Genomic DNA, 12,541 nt, shown 5'->3' on the forward strand with positions numbered 1-12,541 from the left:
AAGGACCTTCTTGCAGGAGGTCAGGAAGAGAAGTCAACGTTGGCTCCTAATACCGAGGAGGAAGAGATCGAGTCAGTATCGGTCTTATTGGTTCCTGCCCCAGAACCAGTTCCCTTGACATCGTCTGCTCCCCCATCTGATGACATAGGGAAGACTCTGTCTTCCATTATGACGTTGATGCAGCAGATTCAGAAGCAGGGTGCTGAAAGGGAAGCTGTGTTAAGGTTGGAAATGTGCCAACTTGCAGCGTCCCGTGGGTCTCAAAAGAGACTCAACGTGAAGGAACTTCCTTCATGTTTGGATGTAAATCCGAGGAAGCATACAGACTACATGCCTATGACGACTGGGAAAATTTATATCCGAGAAGCTGGGTTCAGTCCCCACCGAAGATGTGGAATTCTGGCCCAGCTTAGAGGCTTACCCAGACTGCTTTGTCCGTCTGAAGGCAGAGCCGGCATCAAAGGAAGAAACAGAGCCAAAAGAGGTCATAGTTTTTGACCATGCTAAAGCACAGGCTTTACTGGCAAGCACCCTGAAGGAGAGGGCCTTCACTAACTCAAAGGTGCCGGCTCTTAGCAAGAAGCACCCGTCCTTTGTTGCGTCATCTTCCTGTGCCTTCCCCTTTATGGAAAAAGGGTACAAGGCAGCCCTAAAGGCGATTGAAGCAGGGAAACCTTGTCCTACACTCGACGAGTGTAAACCGTTGTCCCTAGCTCTACCTTTGGACCAGAAAGACTGGAAGGACGTGCATCTTACCTTCTCAGTCGGGAAGTTGGAGGCAGATATTGCTGGACGTCAGTTCGGCGAGGACCTCCCCAAGTTGTCCGAGTTTCTCCTGCGCAGGGAGCAGGAAACTAAAGAAAGACTTGCCGCCTCTATGTCTCTCCAGACTATCATGGAGACAATGGCAAGTGACCCCCAGAACCCGGATATGTTTATGGTTGTGTCCAAAACACATCTGGCTACTGTGACCAAGGACCTGTATGGCTTTATTAAAGCCTGAAGGGCTTGTAGGGAGTTTGTGTTCGCTTTGGCTGCAGTGAGACATGAACCTAGGAAACTAATTTCATCCAGTATCTGGGGAAAGGACCTCTTCCCGAGTGAAGTGGTTAAGGAAGTAGTCGACAAGGCCGCCACGGAGAATAGGAACCTTCTCCAGAAGTGGGGCTTGTCACTGAAGATGAAGTCTTCCCCGGATGAGGGTCCCCAACCTAAGAGGAAGACAAAGAGGCTAAGGGTGTCCTCTCGCCCTGCCAAACAACAACGGCAACAACAACTTCCCGCGATTGCGGTGCCCCAGGTGGTAGCACAACCTCCTACTACCTACCAGTTGGTTCCCCAGCAGTTGGCGACACAGTCACCAGCCTTTACTCCAGCCTTTGAGAGGCAGTCTACTACCTTTTGGCCGAAAGCCAGAGGAACATTTAGAGGTTCCTCTAGACGCCCCTCAAAAGGCAGAGGCAATAGAGGAGGACGCGGTCAAGGAGGCAAGTCCTCCGGTCAGCAGCAAAAGTGAGATGCTTCCGGTAGGAGGAAGACTCTACTTATTTTGGGTTCACTGGACCTTCGATCCCTGGGCCCACAGCCTAATCAAGAACGGACTGGGGTGGAGCTGGAATGTAGCTCCACCATCTTTCCCTCAATTCTTCCAATACTCCACCCCCGTTCTGGAAGAATACATTTGAGAACTTGAGCAAAAGAGTGATAAAGAGGGCAAAGTCCATCAAATTCAAAGGAAGGCTGTTTTGTGTTCCCAAGAAGGATTCTGACAAACTCAGTCATTCTGGACTTGTCGCCACTCAACAAGTTCATAGTAAACTACAAGTTCAGGATGTTAACCCTTTAACACATAAGAACCCTGTTGCCCGAGAAGACATACACAGTCTCAATAGACATGGCAGATGCCTATTGGCATATCCCAATCAATCGCCAAATTTCCTCCTACCTAGGATTCAGGCTTCAGAAGAAACAGTATGTCTTCAGAGCCATGCCCTTCAGGCTAAACATAGCCCCAATGATCTTCACGAAGCTTGCAAACTCAGTCGTTCATCAGCTACTCCTAAAGGGTGTTCAGGTAATGGCTTACCTGGACGATTGGCTGGTGTGGGCAGCATCCGAGACGGAGTGCATGCAAGCTTCCAAAGTAGTGATCCAGTTCCTGGAACATCTGGGATTCAAGATCAATATAAAAAAGTCTCGACTTTCTCCAGCTCAGAAGTTTCAATGGCTTGGAATTCACTGGAACTTACAGTCACACCGCCTCTCCATTCAGTCAAAGAAGAGGAGAGACATAGCGGGATCTGTCAAGAGACTTCTGAAATCCGATCGGATATTAAGACGCCAACAGGAGAGAGTGCTGGGCTCCCTTCAGTTCGCATCAGTGACAGACCCGGTGCTAAGAGCACAATTAAAGGATGCAACAGGAGTGTGGAGAAGATACACATCAAACGCTCGAAGAGATCTAAGAAGACCAATACCGACTCGTCTACGGTCACTTCTCAAGCCATGGTCGGAGGCCAAGCACCTGAGGAAATCGGTGCTCTTACAACCTCCTCCACCTTCAGTCATCATCCACACAGACGCATCAAAGGAAGGATGGGGAGGCCACTCTCACCAACGGAAAGTCCAAGGGACTTGGCCCTCTCTGTTCAAGACCTTCCACATCAAGATTTTGGAAGCCATGGTAGTTTTCCTTACACTGAAGAAACTGCCTCCTTGCTGCTCGACCCACATACGTCTGGTTCTGGACAATGAGGTGATAGTGAGATGTCGGAATTGACAAGGCTCGAGATCGCCCCAAATCAACCAAGTGATGTTGACCATCTTCCGCTTGGTGGAAAAGAAGAGATGGCACTTATCAGCAGTTCACCTTCAAGGGTTCAAGCCGATAGAGTCAGAATGGTCCCTAGACGCAGGATCGTTCTCCTTAATCTTACGTCAAGTCCCAGAACTGCAAATCGACCTCTTTGCGACGAGCGACAACAAGAAACTACCTCGTTACGTGGCCCCATACGAGGACCCTCTAGCGGAAGCAGTGGACGCGATGTCCCTCGATTGGAACAGATGGTCCAGGATTTACCTGTTCCCTCCACCCAATCTTCTACTGAAAGTCCTCAACAAACTGAGATCCTTTCGAGGAACAGCAGCTATAGTGGCACACAAGTGGCCGAACAGCATCTGGTTTCCTCTAGTATTGGAACTGCGGTTGAGGCTGGTTCCGTTGCCGGACCAAGTTCTGACACAAGTGCAGAAGTCGATTGTCTTCGCTTCATCACAGAAAACACGGAACCTTCATCTCATGATTTTCTCTCCTTAGCAGTTAAGAAGAGATTCGGGATTTTGAGAGACAGTATAAACTTCTTAGAAGAATATAAGTTCAAATCTACCAGAAGACAATATGAATCGTCTTGGAAGAAATGCGTTGCATTTGTCAAGGCAAAGATTCCAAAAGAAATCTCAACAGATTTCTGTTTATCCTCCTTTATTCATCTCCATGAACAAGGTTTAGCAGCCAACACGATATCAACGTGTAAATCTGCCTTGACTAGACCCTTGCTGTACGCCTTCCAAGTAGACTTCTGTAATGAAATCTTTAACAAGATTCCTAAGGCCTGCGCTAGACTCAAACCTGCGGCACCCCCGAGGCCCATCTCATGGTCCTTGGATAAAGTTCTTCACTTTGCATCAATGCTGAACAATGAGAACTGCTCTCTGAAAGATTTGACCCAAAAAGTTATATTCTTATTTGCACTAGCCTCAGGGTCCAGAGTTGGTGAAATAGTGGCCCTGTCCAGAGATGAGGGCCATATTCAGTTCACAGAAAGGGGAGAACTGAATCTTTTCCCTGATCCAACGTTTCTCGTTAAGAACGAGCTACCCACCAAAAGGAGGGGTCCCTGGAGAATCTGCCCTCTGAAGGAAGATGTCTCTCTATGTCCAGTGGAGTGCCTAAAGGTCTATCTTCATAGAACTTCAGACTTTGGGGGAAGACAGCTCTTTAAAGGAGAAACATCAGGCTCAAATTTGTCTCTAAAACAACTAAGGGCAAAGATCACCTACTTCATTCGCAGAGCAGATCCCGACAGTACACCCGCAGGTCACGATCCGAGAAAAATTGCTTCATCTCTGAATTTTTCCCAATGTATGGATGTCGAACGCCTTCGCTCGTATACTTGGTGGAAGTCATCCAGAGTGTTTTTCAAACACTATGCGAAGCAGATACAAGAGATTAAGAGGTTGGTGGTGGCAGGTAGTGTACTAAAACCTGTCGCTTAATACTGCGAGGAACAGTGAATCAATTGGGACTGTTATGTGCAGGGTGTGCGTGTTGACTTTTGACAGTACAACATGTTAAGTGGCATGTCACTATGGTGACATTATGGACTGTTCCAAATAATATCTAGATATTAATCTCTGGCACCATCATTCAATTAGTTCATTATGCATGTTGCATAAGATTTTTCATAACTCTGACCATCCTTTACATTCAGATCTCCCTGGACAATTCTATCCTATTCGTAATACTAGGTATGCAGTTAATTCTAATAGCCAGGCCTTCTCCATTGTGAGGCTCAATACTACGCAGTACTCTAGAAGTTTTATTCCAGCTGTTACCAAGTTGCGGAATGATCTTCCTAATCGAGTGGTTGAATCAGTAGAACTTCAAAAGTTCAAAGTTGGTGCAAATGCTTTTTTGTTGACCAGGCGGACATGAGTCTTTTTATAGTTTATTTATGACATATTTGTTTTTGATGTTGTTAATAGTTTATATATGACATGTCTGTTTTGACGTTGTTACTTATTTTAGAATGATTTATTGTTAATTTGTTCTCTTCATTTATTTATTTCCTTATTTCCTTTCCTTACTGGGCTATTTTTCCCTGTTGGAGCCCCTGGGCTTATAGCATCTTTCTTTTCCAACTAGGGTTGTAGCTTGGATAATAATAATAATAATAATAATAATAATAATAATAATAATAATAATACAGGTGAAAGAAGCATAAAGAATAGCATGTGTGCCGTGTGTTCTTTACACAAGTGTGAACAGACAGTAATGACAGAAATTTAGAATAGAAAGTTTCTGAATTTTCATTTTAGTGGAAATAGTGGTTTCTTTTCAGATGAAACAAGTATTTCTGGCATTACCAGTATATTTATGCTTAATTTATATCACAAACATTTTATTTTTATTTGATAAAATGTAGACTGATTTACATATTTTATTGATTGTCAATAAAATACTATTTGAAATTTGCATCTTATTCGTCCCAAATTCAAATAAATAAAAATGTGTTGAGCATTATTATGATCACCCTTTTATTTTGCATATTTATGAAAGAATAACTGTAGAAATTGTTCCTACAGGTAACAGACCCTCTTTATGTGTATACATACCTAATTCCTACATAAATAAGATACAGTACTTGTCTGTCTTTGCTTACAACTCGCCCAAGATACCTTTGATGGGATGCTGACTTATACAAATGATTGTTTCTACTTGGATACAAACTTGTCTGTCTTGGCATACAGTTAGCTCTGTATGCCCAGGGGAGGTGTCAGTTACTCATACATACAATTGTTCATTTTCGAATACAAACTCTAATTGGGAAGGTATACGATGAGACTGGTATACTTGTTTGGTTGCTAGGATATTCTTACGAAATATGCAATCATCGAGACTTTTTCCAGAGTCTGGCATGACTCTTCCCTGTAGGGAGCAGGAAGCACTAACATGGTTCATGATTAGAAGAAATGATGTGTAATGGTAGCATCATATGTCTCTAGGTTTCAGAGACCAAGGAAATTCTGTCTTGAGGTTAAGGCACAAATAGTAAATCCACAGATACATTAATGCTCTGGTAAACTTCCATCAGGACGACATAGCCTGAGCCCAAAAACGGATTTTGAGCGAAGTGAATAATCTATTTTTGGATGAGATAGCATGTTGTCCTGATGGACCTGCCCTCCTTTTATTGAAAAAGGGCTGAAAGGATCCCTCCCGAAAGTACTGTATTTGTAGCACCTTGCTAACGCTACAACGAATAAAGATGGCGGACTGATATGACGTCATCTAGAGACTCATACAGTAATGGAGGAGAGGTACCTTATAACGTAATGGAGGAGAGGTACCTTATAACGGCTCCCCTTTCGTTTTTTTGCCACTTTTCCCCCTGGAAGCGTAAACGCTATTTGGGGTGAAGATAGCTATGTGGCGTGTCAAGAATACGTCCTCTGATATGCGATATCCCTAAAAGGAAAAGTTAGGGATATTCGTGCCATGAGTTAGAATTCTGGAGACTTTAAGGTAAAATTCTCTGGCAATATCACTGTAGTCAAATATACCCCAGGAAGCTACACTTAAAGGAACTGCCATCAGGACGACATGGCTATCTCACCCAAAAATAGATTTTTCGCTTCACTCAAAATCCGTTTTCTTTTCCCTATTCCTTCTTCCTTAAACAGAATGTTTCCTAATACCTTCTTTTCCTCTTCGTATGGCTGCTGTAGTTCTATTATTTTCCTTCTCTCGTCGCTGAGCTCAGGACAGCTAAGAATGAAATGGGTAGGGTCTTCAGTCTCTGCCCCTCACAGTTTACATTCTACCCTTCCTTCTACTTCATGCCTTTTCCTATCATTTAATCTTAGACAGTTGACCCTAGCTCTATACATAATAACAGAATCAGGTTTATATGGATCAAGGTCACGAGCTGCTGTAGCTCGTGGCATTGCATCAGCTCAGTGCCGTTTGTGCAGCCTAGCCTTAGTAGCATACTGCTTTACAGTACAATCTGCTCCATTTGCAGACTTGAGTTCTCTTCCATATTGGCATTCAAGAAACTTGAGAAGCTCAAAGGGACTTAAAGGTATCAGAGAAACAGTGGATTAAGCCTGGGGACATTTGTTGTAACTAACTGTGTCCGACAAAGTTCTGCTACAAAATTATTATCATTACTAGTTAAGCTACAACCCTAGATGGAAAAGCAGGATGCTATAAGGCCAAGGTCTCCAAAAAGGAAAATAACCCATTGAGGAAAATAAATAGATAGAACAGTGTACCTGAGTGTTCCTTAAGCAATAGAACTTTAACCCAAAACAGTGGAAGACCATGGTACAGAGGGTAGAGAAAAATGGTTTGATTTTGGAGTGCTCTCTTAAGAGAGCAGCTTGCCATAGCTAAACATAGCTAAAGAGTCTCTTTTACGCTTACCGAGTGGAAAGTAGACACTGAACAATTACACTGTAGTAGTTAACCCCCTTGAGTGAAGAAGAATTTTTCAGTTATGTCTCATGTCAGGCATAAGAGGAAAGAGGAGAATGTGTAAAGAATAGGCCAAACTATTCAGTGTATATATAGGCAAAGGAAAACAGCTGTAACCAGAGAGGGATCCAATGTAGCATTATCTGGTCAGTCAAAGGACCCAATAACTCTAGTTTTATTACCTCAATGGGTGGCTAGTGCCTTGGCCAACCTGTTAAAGGTTTGTAAAGGCTGTTCATGAATGACAGAAACAAGAGAGGGTGACAATGCCCTAGAAATTGACCATATATACATGTGATCAGCACCCAAGCCCCTGCTTCACTCAAGCTGAGACCTATTAGAAAGGTATTTATGAGGCAAATAATGTTAGAAATGGGTGAATTTATTTATTAGAAGAAGAATGTTGATGGAAAATTTGTAGATAATATTGGGGAAATGAGATTACTGTATTCACTTCCGAAACACACCTAACAAAATAAAAATGACTTAGCGGGCAAGTCCAAAACAGAAGGATGACCTGGAGAGCGCGAGTAGTAGGTGTCGGTGGAGTAGTCCAACTGTATTCTCTAGTCTAGGGCCTGTCACGGCCCTCCCCTTTGATGAAGGGATTATCTAAATGGAAGACAGCCTGTGAATAGTGGTTTACACACGCCCTTGTTAAATACACGACACCAACAAGGTGTTCGCGCGAGGGTTGTAACCTCTGCATTCCATGCTTTTATCTTTCTCTAGTATATTTGGAAGATTTATATTAGAAAAGTGTAAAGAAGGACCCTTTTCACCGGCCGTCACAGGTCTCTCCCCAGAAATAGATTTTTCCTTCGTCAAAACCCCTTTTTGGCTTCCTCAAAAAAGGCTAACCGGAAGTAATTTGTTTGTGATGAAACAACCTACAGTATTATAGAATTATAAATTTATATATTTAACCTATAAGTGTATAATAATGCAAGCCCCAAGTAACAGTTGAACGGGTTATATGAAACATTTTAATTAGTCAGGGTCTTCAGTTCTGTTTTTTCTTTTTTTCAAATCATTATGTTTTATTTTATTAAACTATAGTTTTTATTATGATAAAGTGATTAGTTATTTGAGTATGTGTTGTTGTTGACTGTACTGAACTTATTAACAGCTTATAACATTTCTAAAGAACCTTATTTTCCTTTACAGGAGTCCTTCGGTCAGGATGTCTGAGTCCCATTTACGGACTGTCTCTCTCTTGTGACTGAAGACTTCGACGAACTTTCTCTGTCAAGACGATGTTTAAAAGTTAGATCTACTCTGTCAACACATCCAAGTTGTAGTTATTTGAGCTTATTTTCACAATTCAAGATTAATGTACCGTACAGTATTTTATCAATTTCATTTACCATCTTAAGAAAACTAAAAAAGTTTGGTATAGTTTAAAATCCATTAAGTGTTTGATTATTTATTTAACAAAAAGCATTTAAAGTTCTATGTAAATTACCTTACTTTTTGCTCTCTGTATTAGAAAATGATTGGCATCATGTTCCTCATATTATACTATTTTTTAAGGTTTATACAGAAAGTCCTCAACTTGTAAATTAATAGTTAATAGGTTTCAAGAAGCTGTTTGTAAGTTTCGTTAAATATTGGTCTGGGGTAGGCATCACCTAACTCGCGTGCCTTGGATTTTCAGCTGCAAAAGTCAACAAATAGTCACGTTTCATGTTGCAAATGTCGTTTTGCTTACTGCATTAAATGACATAATGTTGTTCATTTTACAGTATTTCATTACGAATATTTGATACAACATCAGATTTGATTTCACTTGGATTTGTGTTCGTATTTCCAAAAGTTTGCAAGCTGAGGACCTTCTGTGTTTTGATAATATTGTTAATAGGCAGGACACATTTACATTTTGTGGAATTTATTGTTTAAAAACAAATTTAAATTGATATATTGTAGAAAGATTCTGTTTTCCTTCTTGCACTTTAGTCATGGCAAAAGATTTTTAACTGAGAAAGAATAATTTGATAAAGTCGGAGCAATTTTATCTCATGATAAATTTAATCAAAAGACAAATGATCTGGTTTGTATTTCGCTTAAGAATAATTGTAGGTGTACAGGTCACCATTTTTTATTTATGATAATTCTCTAATTATTTTGTGTCGCTTATTTTATCTTTCATATGTGATTGGAAAAGGACTTTTGCTACTGTGCTAAGGTCCCGTAAATGTGTTCTGCCCGTTAATAATTACTGTAGGGTTTGATATTGTATTGCTGCAGCAGTGGCCAAGATCTCATTCATTCATGAGAGCCCCTTTGTAGTTTTTAGTTGTGGATATGGTCTCCTCTGAGGAGTATATACATGTTCATAGGAAAAACAAACCACCTCTGTGGGTTGTTATGATTATTTCTGGGCTCAACCTGTGTCGCTCCGTGAAATGCTCCTTATAGCACCATTTCTAAGGTATGAATACTGCTAAATATACCAGAGAAAAAAGCTGCATGGAATGCCAGGAATATACCCAGCTCGCTCACCCTTAGGAGAGCTGCTTACCATAGCTAAAGAGTCTCTTCTACCCTTACCAAGAGGAATGTAGCCACTGAACAATTACAGTGCTGCAGTTAACCCTTTGAGTGAGAAGAATTTTTTGGTAATCTCAGTGTTGCTAGGTGTATGAGGACAGTGGAGAATGTGTATAGAATAGGCCAGACTATTCATTGTGTGTGTAGGCAAAGAAAAAATTAGCCGTAAACAGAGAGAGGGATCCAATGTAGTACTATTTGGCCAGTCAGTGGACCCAATAACAACCGCCAGTGTCTCTACGGGTGGATGGTGGTCCTGGCCAACCTACTTCCTATAAAATCATAAGGAATTTTTCCTTTATTTAATCTATTGTACTTTAGCCGTTGTATATCACTTAGTTTTTAGGTAAGTGTTGTTGTGTTTCCAGTTGGAATTTTGTTTACGAATGTTGGTAAGTAGAGGATCTGGACCTGTTTCAGCACAGGTGGTGTTAGAGTAGCACCTAACCCTTTGCCACTTGGAATTTTTAGTTCTGTGTTCTGTTCACATTTGAACTAACTACAGTAAGCAGAAGGATAGTAAGAATAACCGGTTCTCAGGCACCAGACTTTCTTCAAATTTGGACCTTGTCAAGGAATTTTATATATATTTGATTATACATAACAGAGATTTTATTCTGTAATAACTTTAAAATCATTTTAAGATTTGTATATTGCAATTAATGACCACAGTTTTCCCCATGTCTTTATCATTGTTTTGGCAGTGGTTTTTGGGTTTTTTAATGTGGCTTTGTAAATCACTAATAATAGAATAATTCAGAGTTTAGTTTTCCAGTGCTGTTCTTAAATGTGATCCCAACTGGTACAGAAAAGGCTCACTTTTCTCTTGATTAAGGGCTGCATCAATGGATGGTTGTAGGACTCGGTTATAGAACTTTGATGGGAGGAGCTATTACAGATCATCAACAAGGGGCTAAGTGCATCGATTTCTGTACTGTGCATATGTGTACACGTACAGTACAGTGCGTATTATTATTATTATTATTACTATCCAAGCTACAACCCTAGTTGGAAAAGCAAGATGCTATAAGCCCAGGGGCTCCAACAGGGAAAAATAGCCCAGTGAGGAAAGGAAATAAGGAAATAAATAAATGAAGAGAACAAATTAACAATAAATCATTCTAAAAAAAGTAACAACCTCAAAACGTACATACCTTTTACAGCTTGCATGAGCTTGTAGTCAAGATTTCTTTGAAGATCTTTCAAAATTAGTTCTTAGGAAAAAAGTTAACAATCTGTCATTATTGGACAATCTAATGATGATGAAAAAAATGAAATCCTCCACAGTTCTTAAGGTTTTTCAGTTCCATATGTCATCTTGGAATGAAATACCGTACTTTGGGATATTTTGGCGTCGTAAAAAATTCCCCCTTTCTGTCCAGATATCTGGCATTGTAATTAGGCTTGTTAATATTTTGCCAATTTCAACTTCAGTGGCAAAAATATAACCAGCTTGTTACAGAATTAGGTTTGCGTAGTGTGTATTGGTATGTATCTAATTCACATAAATTGCTATTATTGAAATATTACGTACTGTGGAATAAAATACTGTAAAACAGAATACCAGGTATCGTCGTCGGCGCCCGCTCTTGTCCGAGTATTGGGTTCTGTCGTTAGCCATCAGCCTCCTATCTATAGGGTGGGTGCTTATGTCTGATGTGGCTGTTAAGTCCTAGTCTGTGGTGGAAGAGTCGCGGACAGTGTTCACATGGGAGGGTAGGTGGTGGGCGGGGCTGTTCTAATCGCTCTCTCCTTCTTCTCCTCCTAGCCTCCTCATTTTGTCTCCTCTTCTCCTCGAAGTCCACGGTGCCATGGTGTACTGTACTCCTCCAGGTTTTCCTGTCCCTGGCTGTTTCTTCCCATGAGGAAGGATCGATGTCAGTTAAGAGCCAGGTATAAATCACATGAAAAACTTGTAAAAATAACAAATAACTAATTACAGTTTCACTTTAATGAAAACTTATATACAGTGGATTAAATACAGTTTTTTTTTTTGTTAAAACTCTGAGTACCTCAGCTGTTCCAGCTGCCTTGAATCCATTAGAAATTATGTCTGGATTTGATTCCAAATTCTCTATAGATGCAACTAAACATTCTGCACTCAACAGTTTGAGTGTAGCTGGTGAAAAATCTATATTGACTGGCTACAAGTTATGCAATATATGTTTTATACTGGTTTCTCATGTTTAAAGGGTATAAAGGCCACTCATGAATTGAAGAGGCAAGGGACAGAGACATTGCCCTGGTTAGCAAGACTATGCCCTAGAGACTGACCATTTATACATATGATCTGTGCCCTAGACCCCTCTCCATCCAAGTTAGGACCAGGCGATGACTGCCGATGACTCAACAGGTAGGCTTATAGAGTCCCCCAAACCTCCCATCCTTAGCTTACAAGGAGGGTGAGGTTGCAGACACCACTAGAAACCATCATGCTTGAGAGGGGCTTGAACCTCGGTCTCATAAATGGACTGCTTCAAACAGTAGGAGTGTTTTGAGTTATTAACAAGCCACAAAACGTTGTTCAATTTTTTGTGTTTGATTTTCACATTTTCAAAGGGAAAACAAAATAGATAAATTATAAATAAAGACCAAAATATCCCAAAGTACGGTACAGTACATTCTTACTGACTTCTGTTGGTATGAAGAAGAGGCTTCTTCCTTAAGAACTGGTTCCTATATCTGTATAAATGCAGGGGCATATAGAATTTAAGACCTTCAGTATCAGATTTT

The 12,541-nt window shown here is 40.8% G+C and overlaps 1 long non-coding RNA gene across 1 annotated transcript in view; it reads left to right on the forward strand.

Moving 5' to 3' along the window:
• The window catches only part of LOC137637162 (uncharacterized), a 35,666-nt gene extending 25,898 nt beyond the window's left edge, over positions 1-9,768 (forward strand). Inside the window, exon 4 of the long non-coding RNA XR_011043432.1 lies at positions 8,426-9,768. This is a non-coding gene — a long non-coding RNA (uncharacterized lncRNA). The remainder of the gene's footprint in view (positions 1-8,425) is intronic.
• Positions 9,769-12,541: the final 2,773 nt, after the last annotated feature.

The sequence above is a fragment of the Palaemon carinicauda genome, unplaced genomic scaffold (genome assembly GCF_036898095.1).
Source record: "Palaemon carinicauda isolate YSFRI2023 unplaced genomic scaffold, ASM3689809v2 scaffold562, whole genome shotgun sequence".
Lineage (NCBI taxonomy): Eukaryota > Metazoa > Arthropoda > Malacostraca > Decapoda > Palaemonidae > Palaemon > Palaemon carinicauda.